Here is a 19,874-nt window from a genome sequence, read left to right as displayed (position 1 = left end):
CCTGTCTTTAAATCCCCCTTGAATTATTTGGCTTTGAATGTGCCAGCTATTTTCAGATGTTTTAGACCCTGTCTAATACCAGCAAGACAGCACAATCAAAGATACTTTTTATTTAACTAGAAAACTGGAGTATTACTTTACAAGGGAGGGAAATTAAGTATTACTCTGTATCTGGAGTAAACTTGGGGGAATTAATTAACATAAGAAAGTTCAAATAAAACTTAGATTTACTAGAATTGTCTTTGAGGTTTTTTTCATTTGATTTTCTATTTTTAAGTATTAGACAGAAAATAACCTTAGTAAGGAATCCAGGCAGATTTAATGTTAAGTATCCCTTTGAGGGAAAGCAGGCAGATTTTAGACAAAGCACAGAGGCTTAAACTTGACATGAGTCCCAAAGAGAACATGAATCAATAGAATCACTGCTATGGGTTAAATTGTGTCTCTCCAAATGAAATGTTGAAACTGTAATCCCCAGTGCTTCAGGATGTGAAGTTAAATTAAGTAATTAGAGTAGGCCCTAATCAAATATGACTGGTGTCCTTATAAAGTTTGGAGAAATCTGTACACCAAGACCAACACACACAGGGGAGGCTGGTGTGACGAGACCCATGGGAAAAGGTCATGTGGAGACAGACGGCAGGAGTGATGCGGGTACAAGCCAAGGAACGCCTGGGGCCACCAGCAGCCGGCAGAGACAAGAAAGGATTTCATCACAAGGTGTCAGACGGACAATGGCCCTGCCAGTACCTTGAGTTTAGACTTCTATCCGCAAAATGAAGAGACAATAAGCTGTTGCTCTAAGCCACTCAATTTGGGTACTTTGTTACAGCAGCTCTAGGAAACTGATACAATCATTTTTCATTTTCTGTGTTGAGAGCTCTAGCAGTACAAGTTCTGAATTTTAATTAGAAAAATAACAAAACTATATCTGAATTACTCAGTCTACATATCCAACAGACAATTTTAACTGGGTTTAAATACACTTGAATTGTTACTTGAACTTCCAAATGTTTAAGCTGGTTTTAGAAAAGGCAGAGGAACCAGAGATCAAATTGCCAACATCCGCTGGATCATGAAAAAAGCAAGAGAGTCCCAGAAAAGCATCTATTCCTGCTTTATTGCCTATGCCAAAGCCTTTGACTGTGTGGATCACAATAAACTGTGGAAAATTCTGAAAGGGATGGGAGCACCAGACCACCTCACCTGCCTCTTGAGAAACCTGTATGCAGGTCAGCAAGCAACAGTTAGAACTGGACATGGAACAACAGACTGGTTCCAAATAGGAAAAGGAGTACGTCAAGGCTGTATATCGTCACCCTGCTTATTTAACTTCTATGCAGAGTACATCATGAGAAATGCTGAGCTGGATGAAGCACAAGCTGGAATCAATATTGCCAGGAGAAATATCAATAATCTCAGATATGCAGATGACACCACTCTTATGGCAGAAAGTGAAGAAGAACTAAAGAGCCTCTTGATGAAAGTCAAAGAGGAGAGTGAAAAACCTGGCTTAAAGCTCAACATTTAGAAAACGAAGATCATGGCATCTGGTCCCACCACTTCATGGCAAATAGATGAGGAAACAGTGGCTGACTTCATTTTGGGGGGGCTCCAAAATCACTGCAGATGGTGATTGCAGCCATGAAATTAAAAGATGCTTACTCTTTGGAAGGAAAGTCATGACCAATCTAGACAACATATCAAAAAGCAGAAATTTTGCCAACAAAAGTCTGTCTAGTCAAAGCTATGGTTTTTCCAGTAGTCATGTATGGATGTGAGAGTTGGGCTATAATGAAAGCTGAGCACCGAAGAATTGATGCTTTGAACTGTGGTGTTGGAGAAGACTCTTGAGAGTCCCTTGGACTGCAAGGAGATCCAACCAGTCCATTCTAAAGGAAATCAGTCCTGAATATTCTTTGGAAGGACTGATGTTGAAGCTGAAACTCCAATACTTTGGCCACCTGATGTGAAGAACTGACTCATTTGAAAAGACCTTGATGCTGGGAAAGATTGAAAGCAGGAGGAGAAGGGGATGACAGAGGATGAGATGGTTGGATGGCATCACCGACTCAATGGACATGAGTTTGAGTAAGCTCCGGGAGTTGTTGATGGACAGGGAGGCCTGGAATGCTGCCGTCCATGGGGTGGCAAAGAGTTGGACATGACTGAGCAGCTGAACTGAATTGAGCCCACCTCTCAAGTCTGGGGAAGTTATAAATCTCTCTTCATGTCCACAGATGCAGACGTAGGATTTGAACCAGACACCCTGGCTCATAATATTGTACCTTTTCCACTGCTGTTTGGAGTCTGCCCTGGCTCTTCTGGATGGATCTATGACTTCAACAAGTGATTTAAGCCCTCTGAACCTCAGAATCCTTTTTAAAGAGTGAAGTGATAACATTTCCAAACTCACAGGATTCATATATGATTTCTTTTCATTACACACAAAGGATTTAAAACCAGAGCGAGCACATGGTAATTGCTCCACAAAGGCAAACCGCTCTTAAGATGAGCCCATGCAGAGTCTGGGTTGACTTCAAGACTCTGCAGGTAACTATACTGCAAATACAGAGAAACAGAGAAACCATCAAAGAAGTGAGTCCTTCCCTTTCTGGGAAGCTGTAGAGTAGAAGATATAGGGAAGAGAAATGAACATCTTTGCTATTTATATCAAAATATACTTGGAAAGCAACACACCTACAATTCCATTTTCACTGTTTCACTCAGTTTTACACTAGCAATGTTCATTAGAACAAATTTTTAAATACATTAATCCTAATGTAACAGGATATAGAAATGGAAGTATTGATCTCAACTGCAGCTAAGATTCAGAGACAACACAGAGGAAAGAGGTCCTATCCTCCCAAGAAAGAGGCCAGATCACTTAGCAGGACTTTTAAAGAGTAGCTAACAGCTGTTTGTTGTCTGCCTAGTATCTATGATGAAAGTAGAATTCCCTGGCAACTCCATGCTTCCAATTCAGGGAGCAGGGCTTCGATCCTTGGTTGGGGAACTAAGTTCCCAAATGCCATGTGGCATGGCCAAAAAAATAAATTTTTTTTTTTAATTCCTGAGGTTAACATATTCTGTTAAGACACTACTTCTCCAGTATAAATAAATTAGAGCAAGATTCTAGGTACCCAAGTGCCCTTTCAGTTGCAGTCTCCTTCATTCATTCAGCAAATAGCTACTGCGGGCTCACTATGTCCCAGGCACTACTCCAGTACTGGGGATACAGCTGTAATCAGAACAGAAAAAACTTCCTCCTCCAAAGCTGAAAGCTCGTGAAGGGGAAAGATAAAAAAACACGATATGTAAGTAAAATACGATAATACATGTGGTAATGCCGAAGAGAAAAATGAAGCAGAGGAAAACAAATAGATATTGTGTGTGTGTGTTGGAGGTGTGTGCCATTTTTGGCAATCAGAAAAGAAAAGCCACTTTGCACTGGAGAGATTGAAAGGAAGTAAGGAGTCAAACTCTGAGAAAGACATCCAGAACATGGGAGACGGTGATTACAGAGTCCCCAAGTGCTTGCTGAGGATCAGAGAGGAGGCCACTGCGACTGGGACACAGAGAGCAAGGTGGAGAACAGTAGGAGATGAGTCCCAGAGGTAACTGTGGGTGGAACAAGGGATTTCTTTGAAGATATAAATTTTTATATAAAATTTTTATAAAAGATAAAAAAAATTTTTTTTGGCCATGCCACGTGGCATTTGGGATCTTATAGTTTATGTGTGCAATAATCTATATACTCCAAGGGCTTCCATGGTAGCTCAGACATTAAAGAATCTTCCTGCAATGCTGGAGATCCAGGTTCAATGCCTGGGTCAGGAAGATCCTCTGGAGAAAGGAATGGCACCTATCAAGTCCCTTACTTCACTATTCACAGTAAATTCCAGGGGGAAGATGATGGTGTGTGTTTTTCAAACTGACATACAGTTGATTTACAGTTTCCCAGTGGCACAGTGGTCACAGAATAGGCCTGCCAATAAAGGAGTCTTTCAGGACACTCTGGTTCGATTTAGAGAAGGAAACGCCAACCCATTCCACTGTTCTTTCCTCCACAGACAGAGGAATCTGGTGGGCTATAGTCCATGGGGTCGCAAAGAGTCAGACATAACTGAGCAGACACATGTGCTTTGATTTGTAAGGCTGTATTAGTTTCAGGTGTACAACAGGGACTTTATATTCTTCATAGGTTATAATCAACTTAAAATTATTATAAAATACTGGCGGTATTCCATGCTCTGTACATTACATCCTTGTGTCTATGTTATATGAGTGGTTTGTACCTCTTAATCCTCTTCTTCTAAGTTTCCCCGCCCCCAACACCTCTCCAGTGGAGACCACTGGTTTGGTTTTTACATGAGTTTGTTTCTATTATGCTATACTCACTCATGTTACTTTTAAGATTCCACATGCAAGTGAAAACATGCAGTACTTGTCATTTGCTTATTTTACTAAAGACAATACCCTCCAGGGCTATCCATGTTGTCACAAATGGCAAAAGGTCATTCTTTTTTAAGGCTGAGTAGTATTCCATTCTCTCTCTCTCTCTGTGTTAAGCTTCTCCTTTATCCATTCATTTGTTTATGGACACTTCCATTGCTACCATATTTTGCTATTATATATAATCCTACAGTGAACACTGGTGTGTGTGAACTTTTATGAATGGATATTTTCATTTTCGTCAGACAGAAACCCAGGTTCCAAATTGCTGGATCATATGATAGTTCTGTTTTTAAGATTTTAAGGAACCTCCAACACTGTTTTCCACGGTAATTTTACCAATTTACATTCACACCACCAGTGTACTGCAGTTTCCATTTCTCCACATCCGGGAAAACATCTATTTCATTCTGACGGGTGTGAGATGATATATCACTGTGGCCCTGCTTTGCATTTCCCTGATGATTGGTCATGTTCAGCCTCTTTCCATGTGGCCGTTTTCTGATCTGTATATCTTCCTTGGAAAATGTCAGATGTTCTGCCCATTTTGCAGTTGAGCTGACCTTTTTGATATTGAGATGCAAGAACTCTTTATATATTTTGAATATTAACTCCTTGTCAGACATATAATTTGCAAATCTTTTCTCCCATTTAGGAGTTGGTTTTGACATTTTGTGGATGGTTTCCTTTACTATGCTACATTTAACTTCCTTTCTCTCTAGCTTTTGTGTATCTATTGCAGGTATTTTAATTGTGACTATGATCTGCCTCTTGAGAAATTTGTATGCAGGTCAGGAAGCAAAAGTTAGAACTGGACATGGAACAACAGACTGGTTCCAAATAGGAAAAGGAGTACGTCAAGGCTGTATATTGTCACCCTGTTTATTTAACTTATATGCAGAGTACATCATGAGAAACCCTGGACTGGAAGAAACACAAGCTGGAATCAAGATTGCCAGAAGAAGTATCAATAACCTCAGATATGCAGATGACACCACCCTTATGGCAGAAAGTGAAGAGGAACTAAAAAGCCTCTTGATGAAGGTGAAAGTGGAGAGTGAAAAAGTTGGCTTAAAGCTCAACATTCAGAAAATGAAGATCATGGCACCTGGTCCCATCACTTTATGGGAAATAAATGGGGAAACAGTGGAAACAGTGTCAGACTTTATTTTTCTGGGCTCCAAAATCACTGCAGATGGTGACTGCAGCCATGAAATTAAAAGACGCTTACTCCTTGGAAGGAAAGTTATGACCAACCTAGATAGCATATTCAAAAGCAGAGACATTACTTTGCCAACAAAGGTTCGTCTAGTCAAGGCTATGGTTTTTCCTGTGGTCATGTATGGATGTGAGAGTTGGACTGTGAAGAAGGCTGAGCGCCGAAGAATTGATGCTTTTGAACGGTGGTGTTGGAGAAGACTCTTGAGAGTCCCTTGGACTGCAAGGAGATCCAACCAGTCCATTCTGAAGGAGATCAGCCCTGGGATTTCTTTGGAAGGAATGATGCTAAAGCTGAAATTCCAGTACTTTGGCCACCCCATGCAAAGAGTTGACTCATTGGAAAAGACTCTGATGCTGGGAGGGATTGGGGGCAAGAGGAGAAGGGGACGGCAGAGGATGAGATGGCTGGATGGCATCACTGACTCGATGGACGTGAGTCTGAATGAACTCTGGGAGTTGGTGATGGACAGGGAGGCCTGGAGTGCTGAGATTCATGGGGTCACAAAGAGTCGGACACAACTGAGCGACTGATCTGATCTGATGATAGAGATTATATTTGTTGAGCTAAAACTATAAACCTGGTTTAAACTGACAGAAATTTAAACTTGTGTGGTTTCTCTGTCCAGTGTTTCTGAAAAAAAAAGTTGTCACTGTTCAATAATTACTTATGATCTTGGAGCAAAACTTCTTTTATGAAGAGTCATTTGAAGGTTATTATCTTTTTCTTTTATTTGAACATCAAACAACTATATGAAGTTATCCCTTTGGTAATTTCCATTTACTTACCATCTTGCCTCAGGTGAATTCTGTTGCTCAGTCTTGTCCAAATCTTTGGATTTGGACCTGCAGCACCCCAGGCTTCCCTGTGCATTACTAACTCTCAGAGTTTACACAAACTCATGTCCACTGAGTTGGCGATGCCATCCAACCATCTCATCATCCTCTGTCATCCCCTTCTCCTCCTGCCTTTGATCCTTCCCAGCATCACCATCTTTTCCAGTGAGGCAGTTCTTTGTATCAGATGGCCAAAGTATTGGAGTTTCAGCCTCAGCATCATTTCGTCCAATGAATATTCAGGATTGATTTCCTTTAGCATTGACTGGTTTGATACCCTTGCAGTCTAAGAGACTCTCAAGAGTCTTCTCCAACACCATCGTTCAAAAGCATCAATTCTTTGGCATTCAACTTTCCTTATAGTCCAACTCTCACATCCATACATGACTACTGGAAAAACCATAGCTTTGACTAGATGGACCTTTGTTGGCAAAGCAATGTCTCTGCTTTTTAATATGCTGTCTAGGTGGGTCATAACTTTTCTTCCAAGGAGCAAGCATCTTTTAATTTCATGGCTGCAGTCACCATCTGCGGTGATCTTGGAGCCCAAAATAATAAAGCCTGTCATTGTTTCCACTGTTTCTCCATCTATTTGCCATGAAGTGATGGGGCCGGATGCCATGATCTTGGTTTTCTGATGTTGAGTTTTAAGTGTACTTTTTCACTATCCTCTTTCACTTTCAACAAGAGGCTCTTTAGTTCTTCTTTACTTTCTTCCATAAGGGTGGTGTCATCTGAATATCTGAGGTGTTTGATAGTTCTCCTAGAAATCTTGATTCCAGCTTGTGCTTCATCCAGCCCAGCATTCCTCATGATGTACTCTGCATATAAGTTAAATAAGCAGGGTGACAAGATACAACAGCCTTGATGTATTCCTGATCTGAAACCAATCTGTTGTTCCATGCCCAGTTCTAACTGTTGCTTCCTGACCTGCAGACTGATTTCTCAGGAGGCAGGTGAGGTGGCCTGGTATTTCTATCAGTTTCAGAATTTTCCACAGTTTGCTGTGATCCATACAAGTCAAAGGCTTTGGCATAGTCAATAAAGCAGAAATAGATGTTTTTATGGTATTCTCTTGCTTTTTCTATGATCCAGCGGATGTTGGCAGTTTGATCTCTGGTTCCTCTGCCTTTTGTAAATCCAGCTTGAACATCTGGAAGTTCACGGATCATGTATTGTTGAAACCTGGCTTGTAGAATTTTGAGCATTACTTTACTAGTGTGTGAGATGAGTGCAACTGTGTGGTAGTTTGAACATTCTTTGACTTTGCCTTTCTTTGGGACTGGAATGAAAACTGATCTTTTCCAGTCCTGGCTCACTGCTGAGTTTTCCAAATTTATTGGCATAATGAGTACAGCAATTTCACAACATCATCTTTTAGGATTTGAAATAGCTCAACTGGAATTCCATCACCTCCACTAGCTTTGTTCATAGTGATGCTTCCTAAGGCCCACTTGACTTCACACTCCAGCATGTCTGGCTCTAGTCTAGGGATCACACCATCATGGTTATCTGGGTCCTGAAGATCTTTTTTGTATAGTTCTTTAGTGTATTCTTGCCACCTCTTCTTAATATCCTCTGCTTCTGTTAGGGCCATACCGTTTTTGTCATTTATTGAGCGAGCCCATCTTTGCATGAAAAGTTCCCTTGGCATCTCTAATTTTCTTGAAGAGATCTCTAGTCTTTCCCATTCTATTGTTTTCTTCTATTTCTTTGCATTGATCACTGAGGAAGACTTTCTTATCTCTCCTTGCTATTCTTTGGAACTCTGCATTCAAATGGGTATATCTTTCCTTTTCTCCTTTGCCTTTCAGTTCAGTTAAGTTCAGTCACTCAGTCCTGTCTGACTCTTTGCAACCCCATGAACCGCAGCACACCAGGCCTCCCTGCCCATCACCAATCCTGGAGTTTACACAAACTCATGTCCATTGAGTTGGTGATGTCACCCAACCATCTCATCCTCTGTCATCCCCTTCTCTTTTTGCCCTCAATCTTTCCCAGCATCAGCGTCTTTTCAAATGAGTCAGCTCTTTGCATCAGATGGCCAAAGTATTGGAATTTTAGCTTCAACATCAGTCCTTCCAATGAACACCCAGGATTGATTGCCTTTAGGATGGACTGGTTTAGGTCATACCTGAATGGTCTAGTGGTTTCCCCTTCTTTCTTCAGTTTAAGTCTGACTTTAGCAATAAGGAGTTCATGATCTGAGCCACAGTCAGCTCCCAGTCTTGTTTTGCTGACTGTATAGAGCTTCTCCATCTTTGGCTGCAAAGAATAAAATCAATGTGATTTCAGTATTGACTTTCTGGTAATGTCCACATGTAGAGTCTTCTCTTGTGTTGTTGGAAGAGGATGTTTGCTATGACCCATGTGTCCTCTTGTCCTTTTTTACAGTAAGCATCTTAGCAGATCAAACTAACAGGAAATGAAGGAATATGTACCTACAGCATGTTGTTCACAAACTACAATATTCACAAAGTGTTTATGACATCTTAACTACCATGATACAGACTTTTCAGTATAAAAGAACACTTTCATTGCAAAAACTTGGGAAAGAAAGAATGCAGATAAGGATTTGACGACTTGAACGACCAGCTTTGTGACTGACAAGACCTGGTGTGGTCAAAAATTCTGATTAGTAAAAACAAGTAGAAAATAAGGAACCAGGGTAACGTTTTACAGGTATTTATCATGAACCGGAAGTAGGCGTGCATACACTAGAAGAAACACAGCAGAGTGGCAGGAATCCCTGAGTGTTCAGAAACCAAAGACTAAAAAAGAACAAGGCCTAAAACAACATGAGGGAAATTCTGATTTGACGAAAAGACCTTAACTCCTTAAGTACTGCAACTCAGTATAGGTGAAGCTATGCGAAGAATGCATCTGCTTCCTTTGAGTATATGCAGACCTCCAAGCGCAGAGGAACAATGAACAAGAGAATAACAAGAGCTTGCAAATGTGATTAAAAAATCTTTCAAGAATTATTTGGAAAATTACAATGAATTAGAGATATAACAGATCTCTAAACAAAAGAAAACATGGCCTCAATTAAAAAGAGTGCTGCCTGGTTCACTTAGAATCTAAATTTATCTTTGTATTGCATTGTCGATTTTAAGCCATCTCTCTCATGTTGTTCTCTGTTCCATAAGTCTACTCTGCAATGGATGGACACATCTCCTCAAAAGTTCTTATTACTAGTTGCAGAAAAAGCTGTGTTTCCATATACACCTGTATTTTTAAAATACAGGAATTTTACCTTCCATTTAAGAGCTTAATTTTATCTAACATTCTTAAATAGCTGCTTCCACTTCTCTTTCAATATCTGTGCCCATCAGGCTTCTCTTCTATGCCCCCTCACTGCCCTGACTTTTTTTCCCTCTCCTTGCTGAGAAGTTTTTGTTGTTCAATCGTTCAGTTATGCCCGACTTTTTGAGACCCTGTGGACTGCAGCATGCCAGGCTTCCCTATCCTTCCAGAGTTTGCTCAAACTCATGTTCATTGAGTCAGTGAGGCCATCCAACCATCTCATCCTCTGTCACCCCCTTCTCCTTCTGTCGTCAATCTGCCCCAGCATCAGGGTCTTTTCCAATGAGTTGGCTCTTCACATCAGGTGGCTGAAGTAGGGGAGCTTCAGCTTCAGCATCAGTCCTTCCGATGAATATTCAGGGTTGATTGTTGAGAAGTAGGATGCTTCTTATTTCTCTTTTTATTGGGGAGGGTAAATTCCAGCTTTGAGTCTGAAAGTAAAGTTGCTCTGTCGTGTCCAACTCTTTGAGACCCCATGGACTGTAGGCCAGGCTCCTCCATGCATGGGATTCTCCAGGGAAGAATACTGGAGTGGGCTGCCATCTCCTTCTCCAGGGGATCTTCCTGATCCAGGGATTGAACCCGGGTCTCCTGCACTGCAGTCAGACGCTTTACCATCTGAGCCACCAGGGAATCCCATAAGCTCAACACAAATCCTCCAATGGGCAGTGCAGAGAGCTTATTTCCTGTGTACCACCAATAAATTACCCTGCCCAAGAGGGCCATCCCTAGGGCATGAGAGGCTCTTGGCAAATAACTTTGTGGTATCCTTCTCTAAAATGGTTAACACTGGCAAATTTATTTCTAAGGTGTAAAACAGAACTTATGGGCTCAGTCATAATGATTTTTTTGATGAAGAGATAGATAATGGGTGGAGTAGAGATGCATATTAGCTTATTTTCTTAGTGCCCATGTACTAACTTTTCCTGTTTGGGTCCAGGAATCAGTAATGTGTGTGTCTGTCACTCAGTCATGTCCAACTCTTTGAGACCGCATGGACTGTAACCTGCCAGGCTCCTCCATCCATGAGATTTTCCAGGCAAAAATACTGGAATGGGTTGCCATTTCCTTCTCCAGGAGATCTTCCCGACCAAGAGACTGAACCCGGGTCTCCCACATTGCAAGCAGAATCTTTACCATATGAGTCACCAGGAGGAATCACCAACACATGTTCTTTATTGTCACATGCATCATTCCTGGCTAATTTCTTATCACCCACTGGGAGAAAAAGGTAGCATGCTATTATTACTCACAGTGCCATGGCTCTTCAGAACCTTTTATATTTTTTAAAATTCAGGGCTTCTTGCCTCTGAAGTTTCTTTCTTCCACTTATTTAATGCTGGTTACTTCATTACTCCTGACACTATATCATCCATTGTGCTGCCCACGAATACTGGCTCCTGATGACTCTCACAGAAATTTTTATTGTGCTTCACTTCTAGTGTCCACAAAAAGAAGTCTTACATAAAAGATGCAGAGAAATGCAAATGATAATTTGTTTTCTGATCATGTAATCTGGGGCCTCCCAGGTAGCTCAGCTGGTAAAGAATCTGCCTGCAATATAGGAGACCCCAGTTCAATTCCTGGGTCAGGAAGTTCCCCTGGAGAAGGGATAGGCTACCACTCCAGTATTCATGGGCTTCCCTCATGGCTCAGATGGTAAAGAATCCACCTGCAATGCAGGAGACCTGGGTTTGATCACTGCATAGGTAAGATCTCCTGGAGGAGGGCATGGCAACCCATTCCAGTATTCTTGCCTGGAGAATTCCCATGGACAGAGGAGCCTGGTGGGCTACAGTCCATGGGGTTGCAAACAGTCAGACACAACTGAGTGACTAAGCATAACACAGCACATATTAAATTTACTGTACATAACTGTATGATATAAATATAGAACAATGCATCCTCCAATCCTATTTCTACTCTGAACGCTTTAAAACATCACCAGAGCTTTCCTAGAGTGTACTGATCTCACCTCTGTCTTTTACACACTGTCACAAGTGGGGAAGACAACAGAAGTACCTGCCTTAGGGTAAGGAAGGCCTCTCCCTTGTCCAGCAACCTGGGAGAGCATGACATCAGCATCTTGATCAGAGACAGGAGCGGATACCATATGGAAGGGTTCACTGGCACCACAGAGCAACAGCCTCAAAATGCCCAAGCAGATAAAGGCACAACTTCCCTCTAGGGCAAACCACTATGTAGTAGGGAGCCTATGGAGGGGTGTAACAACTTTTCTGGGTGCCAGAAGGAAGGGGTCAGGGATAAAGAATATCTGCCTCCAAACCTGCATACTCGGGTGCTGGAGACTGGAAGTGATCCTTTAGCCATGACATGGACAAGCAAGAGCCAACACATGGGTCTAGATACATGACTCAAGCTCAAGAGATACAGGTGGCCTGAAGGTACTCCCAAGGCCTAAACTTGTTCTATGTCCAACATGCATGAAAGCTCTTCAAAATGATCTCTATGTGAGCTCCATTCAGACACCCCAATCTTGTGTGAGATAACAAAAATATACTACACTGCACTGGCCAGCAGGAATAATCATCCCCCCAGGCTACCCTTCCGGATCAGGGCACATTCATATGAGCCCTGCTACCACAAGGTCCTGAGATGATTCCACAGGTGTAAGTGCCACAGTGCCTCCGGATATCTGGTCAACCCATCACATAAGGTAGAGAGCTGCAAGCACTCCATCTGAGAGAAAGTGAGACTGGGGCTCACTGACGTGCCAAACCAGGCTCAGGGTACTCTGGCTGGGCAGCACTCAAAGCCCCCAGCACAAACATTTAAGGGGAGGTCAGAACATTTCAAGGACAGTACAGTCAGGGCACAGGGGCCTGGGACAAGGACCCCACTTGCTCAAATGTAAGGACAGTATTGCCCCAGATGCAGCAACTCATACTTTTAACTATCACACATCCAGAATGACACTGTACATACACCTGTAACTTATATCTCCTAGTTGATGTCAAACTAAATTTAATTCATATGTATTTCTTGACACTCCACCAAATGGCAAGATGTTTCACAATCTAAACATGGAAAATAATTATCACTTAGTCTGTTTTACTTCACTACTGATGAAACCAAAGCCACTCACTTGCCATTTCCCCTCCACCTCTTCACCCCAGCACTCACTCTATACCACTAATCAGGTTCCCAAAGTATAAGGTGGTGGTGGTGGTTGTTCAGTCTCTCAGTCTTGTCTGACTCTTTGTCACCCCATGAACTGCATTCTCAGCTAGACCCTGTGAAGTAGCCTTGATTTCCTCAGCACAGTGTAAGGTATCACTCACCAGCAGTGCTCAGTCAATACTTTCCAGATAAATGATCAAATTCCTATAACATGGATATGACTCTGAGAGTTCACTTAGCTCAGTTCAACATTGCACAGTGGTGATGATACAGCAAAAGTTTATGACATTATGAACATGAAAACTAGATCTCACAACCTAAAGAACCCTGAAATAAGAGCCTCAGCACTGACCTCAGTGATGGGATAAACAAACAGGCAACTGTGATCACTCCAATGTAATCCTATTAATCACAACAGCCCAGAATAAAAGGGGAGGAAACCATGAGGACTGCAGCAGGCACACTAAATTACCTTCCTCCACCACTGTCAACGGGAGGAAACAATTCATCATATTGAAGCCTGAAGCGTGTTTTCCACATGAAAAATGAACTTAAACATAATTTAATGAAACCTCAGAACACAGGTTCATTTCCATAATATTTGGGTATTTTAAAACTCTACAATTTCCTGACTAAATGATGATCAAAGACCACAGTGCTACCCTAAATGAAGTTCATTTTAAAATAGCTACTTTTGACCTTTACTGGCATGGAGTCCTTATATACTCTTTCTTGAATAAACAAACAGCTTTGCCACTGTGTACATGTTTTTGCTTTTGGGGACTTTCCATTTTCCAATGGAAATGGAAATTATGACAATTATCTGCAGCAGCTCAACTGTCCTCAAACCCTATACTAAACAGCTCCACCTCTCCATCAGCATGGCCACCTATCATTTTGCTTCATGTTGAAGTCTTTTTGGAGCTTTATAATAGATTTCAAGGACGATTTCTGCTATTTTCAAAAACTGGAGCAAATGTATATTGTTCAGAAAAATTGGAGAGGAAAAGGTACCTCAATCCATACCAAGAGCTTTTTAGAATATGCATATATTAAATTGAGCCCTGAGCAGAGGGGAGACATGACCAGTCATAGAGGAGGAAGGGGGGAGATTAGAATGCCCGAGGCACAGAGTGGAAATAGAGAGGGCGTGAGGGATAGGAAGCCAGATGTTCCCGTGGGAAAGTGAGAAGGACACCATTATCCAGAGCCTGGAAAAGCTGGTCTGGATTTCGCTTAACAGACCAAGGTCATACAGTAGGTATGGATGGATGACTTTGCTTCACATATCTGCATTTCCAGCAACTTAAGAATGTACGTGTCTATTTGAGTGTTACTGTTGGTATGTTAATGTGCTGTGAATGACTGGGGAAGATGGCGGATGGGGGATGAACTCCAAGGATCTCCCCACAGCGTCCAGGCTCCTGGAAATCATGAGTTAATGGTTTGCCTTTTTACCAGGCTGGGGAAACTCTACGAAGCAAGCCCTGCCTTTGACAGCTCTCTAGCTCCACAGCTGTACGACTGTGCCAGCTTGGCTAGGAGTGTTGGGCAGCTCTGTGTGTCACAGTGCAGGGCCAGCCTCTCCTCCTCATGGCAGTCATATCTGATCTGCTCCAGCCTCTGCCACTGACTAGTTTGTGACTTCAGGCAGGTCCCTTCACTCCCCCACCCCCTAGCTTCTTTCCTCAGCACTGAGAATGGTAGCAGTGTGACAGCACCATCTACAGAGGTGAAATGATGTAACAGGTGAAAAACATGGGGCAGAGTGACTTGCAACAGCATGAGGCCTCAGTGAATGCTGACAATGTTTCTATTTGCAGTTTTGGTTCCTGTGGTTCTTCCAATGCAGAAAGCTTCCCTTCCTCTTCACAGTGACATCTCTCAATGTTCCCACTCCTTTCCTCCAGCCCCCAGGGGCTGTCTCTTTTCTGGATGCCTGGATCCACACAGGCTAACAGATGCTTCAGAGGTGTCCAGTCATCTCACAGACAGGTTGTTGTCCCCTAAGAGCATGTTGCTGCTATGGAAGAAACAGTGCCGTGAGCACTGGCACGGGCTACTTCCAAGTGTCAGATGGTTGGGACACTCACCATATTTACTACAAGAAGAAGAAAGCCTGAGGCATTCAGAGGGTTGCGAAAGCTGTCAGAATGGGTTAGGTAGGAGAAGGGCTAAGATTCAGGATGCCCTACATAAGCCTTGTTCAAACGGTTCTTGAAACTGTCAGAGTGGTCATAGCCAGTACAGGTGTGAAAGTGACCAGGTTAGAGAGTGACCAGGTTAGAAAGTTGGGTCCTAGGCATGCAGCTCTACAGCTACTTTTAAGCAAGCTTTTCTAACATGCCTAAGTCATGTCCCAACCTCTCCTATACAAATCAAGCCAGAAATTAAATGCCCCTCTTAGCGGTATGTGCTCATGCTTTATACCCCCATTGTTTCTCAGGCTGAATGTCTACCACTGTGAAGGTCACGGAGCCCTCCTAGCCCTCTTAGAAGCAGAGAAGGTAATAAGAGACTGTTATTAAACAAGAGATGTCTGCCCCTCTCCTTACAGGGCCTCATACTCACGAAAGCAGATGGCGATTTTATGATGAATCAAACCAACTGGCGAGTAACTATCCAGGAAAGCAAAAGATGAAGACATATCCTCATCTCTAAAATCCAAGAAAAATTCTTTAAGCAGCACAAGTAAATCGACAGTTGTTCAAAACCAAAGTCACCTACTGAAACAAAACAGAACCCTGTGGGGCCCTCCCCAGAACCAAAGTTCCTGTGTGCACCCAGCTTCTTATTTGTAGGAGGCAAATAAATAAATAAATAAACCTTCAGCCACCACAGCCTTCCCAGAGGTCCAAAGAGCAGACTCAAGCAGTTAATTATCAGGATGATAGAGTCCCAGGGCTTCTAGTTCCTTCTAAAGGACAGTACCCAACAATCTGCTGTATACTTTTGAGTTGTTTCTGCAGAAACCAAAATCCCCCAAGCAGGTGGAGGATGGGAATGACATATTGACCACAAGCACACAGAACCCAGACTAGTCAGAACCCGAAGGCTGAGAGTCCGGAAACATCACACACCCTTCCACCCTCCCCACTAATTTAGACTTTAATCCTTATCTAAAAGCCATTGGACATTTGGGGTCTTCTGAGCACAAGCTGCCCATTCTCCTTGCTTGCCCTTTGCAATAAATCTTTCTGTACTCAAGACTCCGATGTTCTGGTTTGCTTGGCTTCACTGTGTATCCAGCACATGAACTCAGGGAAGGCCCAGGAGACTAAGGTCTTTCATTTCTACAAACAAGAAACGGGGGGTGTTGGTGACAAACTGGCTCTTGCCAAGGGCATTTGCCATCTGCCTCCGTGGGGATGAAGCCTGGGCTGCTGCAGCTGCTGACCTGCAACGTGCCCTGAAAGGAGTTCACGGGGGTGGGGGGGGGGGCGGAGAATGAGGCACTTTATGCTCCAAGAAAACTGGCAAAGCAGGTCTTTAGCTAATTAGAGGTTTTCAAGAACTGATTTTATGAGCCCAATCCTTGCACCTCCTCCATCTAGAAGAGCACTAAACGCCTTCATGGTGACATCAGCTCCTTGTGACTAGCAGAAAGCCTTTTGTAAGATAAGTGCGTGACTGCATGAACTCACCAAAACCCCTTAGCCTCTTTGGAGCAGTTTCTCAGAGCAATCTGAACTGCTGTGCCCCAGGCTGCAGTCCTCATTTTGCCTCAAGTAAAACTTAAACCACAACGCTCACATTGGGCATCTTTTTAAGTCGAGTGGGGCTTTTGTACTCAGGAGAGACCTATAAGGTTTCAAACCCCCCTTTTCCCCTGATACTCCTCAATCTTGATGGGAATAGGTATAGGTCAAGAAAAGGAAGAATGTTTTGGACAGAGATGTTAGCCTTAAACTCAGCAGAGGAACTCTGTTTTTAACAGGGACTCAGTTTCACTACTACTTGCCAGAGGGTGAAAAATGGATGAAGTCCATGTAGAAATTTACCAAATTCAAATAGCTGGGGAGGAGGAGAATGCCAGTGAGTTTGATTTACTAAATATCATTTTAAGTTTCAAAATGTAGCAGAAAGACACATTTATATGTATTAGTTATATTTGTATGAAGTAACATATTGCTAAACTGCCTCCTAAAGTATTTACTCAAGCAGGTAAATACCAACTCTCTTCTGGTATCATTTCTCAGTGAGCCTTTTCTTCACACACCATATGAACCAAATTTCAACCTGATCCTGGTCAAATGATCATGAAATTAACAGTGATAAAGAAAATAATGATTTGCCTTATTCTTCACATTTAACAATTCTTTAAAAAATAAAAATTTTACGATGATTCCTCTTATAATGTGTGGGTCACTTTCATCAGATAAGAAAGCTGGTACTAATAAACCTATTTGCAGGGCAGCCATGGAGACACAGACATAAAAATCAGGCTTGTGGGCACAGTGTGGGAGGCAGAGGGCGGATACACTGACAGTAGCATGGAGACGTGGACTTTACCACCCGTAAAAGAGCAAGGAGGAATCTGCTGTGTGACACAGGGAGCTCAACCCAGTGTTCTGTGACAACCTAGAGGTGTGGGACGAGGATGGGGTGGGAGGTGGGAGGGGAGGTTCTGGAGGAAGGGAACACGTGTACACCTGTGAGTGATTCATGTTGAGGCATGGCACAATACTGTAGAGCAAATAGCCTACAAGAAAAAAAAATTTTTAAAGGAAACTTCCAATTGTTCAAAAATTCTCCTTTCATGTCTCTGACTATAGAGGAAATCCATCACTTCATTGCCTTAATATTCATTCTCCCTTTCTCTAGCAATGAAGCCACTGATTTCCTGATTTGTGGGAAGACTGACTTCCTATCTTGGCTCCTGATGATCGTTTCATAGTCACATCAACTGGAAGGAAGTGGGATGGATAAGACTGTCCCCTATCCCCTATCTCCTCTATTCTCTGCCTTCTGCTTCATTTTTCTCATTCTCCACAGGTCTACATTCTCAATTCCCTCATTCCCATGGCAGAATATAGTACGTTTTGTTGTTACAGCCTCTATCCAGTTCCAAAGGACCAAGACTGCAATGAGCACACGTTTCTCTACTACTTGATCCAAGAGATATTGCCATGAGCGCAGGGGCTTACATTAGTAGAAAGTTGTATGGCCCATTCCTCAAAAATATAGGATCAAACACAAAAGACAGGGTGGGTTCATCAGTTGGTGGCACCCCACCTGAAAGCTGTCTACTATTATCTTCACTTTTAATAATGCCTTTTTTTCTTCTCCACAATGTACCAACATTCCCAAATGATAGCATACCATGATTCAAACAAGGCAACATTTTTGAAGTCTGGCTGTCAAGAACAGTTATAAAGAGAATCTAACGTTTCCAAGGTAACATCAGCATCAATGTCATCTTCCATAAAGGATGATGGAAGTTACCCAAGTCATTAGGCATGTTTTTCACAAAGGCTTTATCATCAGCCTCATATATTCAGATGTCTTCATGCAAGATTCCCAGTAGCTAACCCACAGCAAAGAAAGTTAATCTGTTGTCTTCATAATTTGCCCAATGTCAGCCAGAGTCTGAGGAATAACACAAGCATCACACAGGTGACAAATGGTTGGTTTGTTTCAAGGACAAGTTAACAAAGAAAAGGATTATTTGCATAAATTACAAATGTGTGAAGTATCCTTGAACATCTAGATTATTATCCAAATTCTGCAGCTGGAAGCATACATTTAACAAACAACCATATGGAATAATCACTAGGTTCAGTGAATTTAATGAAAGCTTGACATACAACTAAATGGATTCAGAGCAAAGAGATTCCCAAAAGGAAGGAGAATTAGAACTTCATGTCATGTTGCCACAGAGATCCTATTAGTTGATAGCAATGAAAGCAGACATCAAATTATTTTTACATTATGTCTATTCCACCAACCAACATTGTGAAAGAAAAAAATATTTCATGACATAATTTAGCAAATACTCCTGAGAATCTGAGCCATGCAGTCAGCTGTTAATCTTGTGCTGCCTTGCAAAAATCTCTTGATTGCCTTAGGTTGTCATGCAGTGATCTATGTTTGGACTTCCTCTTCTTAGCAAATTACAAGTTCCACGCGAACCCTACACCTAGCATGAGTAGACTCAATTAATTTTGTTTGAACAACTGATTATAAAACCGATAACAGTGATGGGTCAACTGTAGGTGTAATTACCAAGGAAGAATCCAGTTTCCAATTTTTAGACTCACCCCTACAATCATTCCATCATATTCGTGGTCCATGAGGAAAAATACATTTCAATTGTTTGTTTTACTTTCTCAGTTATAGCCTTAGAACTTTTAACAGTGCCTGGCACAATCTAGGGGCTGAATAAGCATCTGTTAAGGGAGCAAATGAATTCCACCAATGTGATCAAGCATAACAGGAAGGGTCTGCATCCATTTAACTTTTCATATACAGACAGAACCATCCTTCTTCATTTCTATTTCTAATCCCTCCAAATCAATAGAAAAACCAGAAGACAAAAAAATATATACTGAGGGCTTAGAAAAGGGACTTTTGAGAAAAGGGTTGGATGGCTGAAGTTGTTTCCCCTGGTGTCAACATTGGTTGTCTAGGCATCTTTACTTTTTTCTCATCAAACCAGGTGGTTTGAGTGGTAAAGAATCCACCTGCCACTATAGGAGACATGGGTTTGATCTGTGGGTTGGTCGGGAAGATCCCTTGCAAGAAGAAATGGCAACCCATTCCAGTATTCTTGACTAGAGAATCCCATGGACAGAGGAACCTGGTGGACTACAGTCCATGGGGTCACAAAGAGCCAGACACGACTGAGCACACTCCCACCTCGCACACCACATTAAGTGTGCAATGACACACCACTTGTTCAATTGGTGATTTTAACT

At 42.2% G+C, this 19,874-nt stretch overlaps 1 protein-coding gene across 1 annotated transcript in view; it reads right to left on the bottom strand.

Moving 5' to 3' along the window:
- The window catches only part of KCNN2 (potassium calcium-activated channel subfamily N member 2), a 503,725-nt gene that overhangs the window by 425,148 nt on the left and 58,703 nt on the right, over positions 1-19,874 (bottom strand). The window lies entirely within an intron of this gene.

Source organism: Bos indicus, chromosome 10 (genome assembly GCF_029378745.1).
Source record: "Bos indicus isolate NIAB-ARS_2022 breed Sahiwal x Tharparkar chromosome 10, NIAB-ARS_B.indTharparkar_mat_pri_1.0, whole genome shotgun sequence".
Classification (NCBI taxonomy): Eukaryota; Metazoa; Chordata; class Mammalia; order Artiodactyla; family Bovidae; genus Bos; species Bos indicus.
Note: the sequence above shows the minus strand (reverse complement) of the source record. Positions and strands in the feature narration are given on the sequence as shown.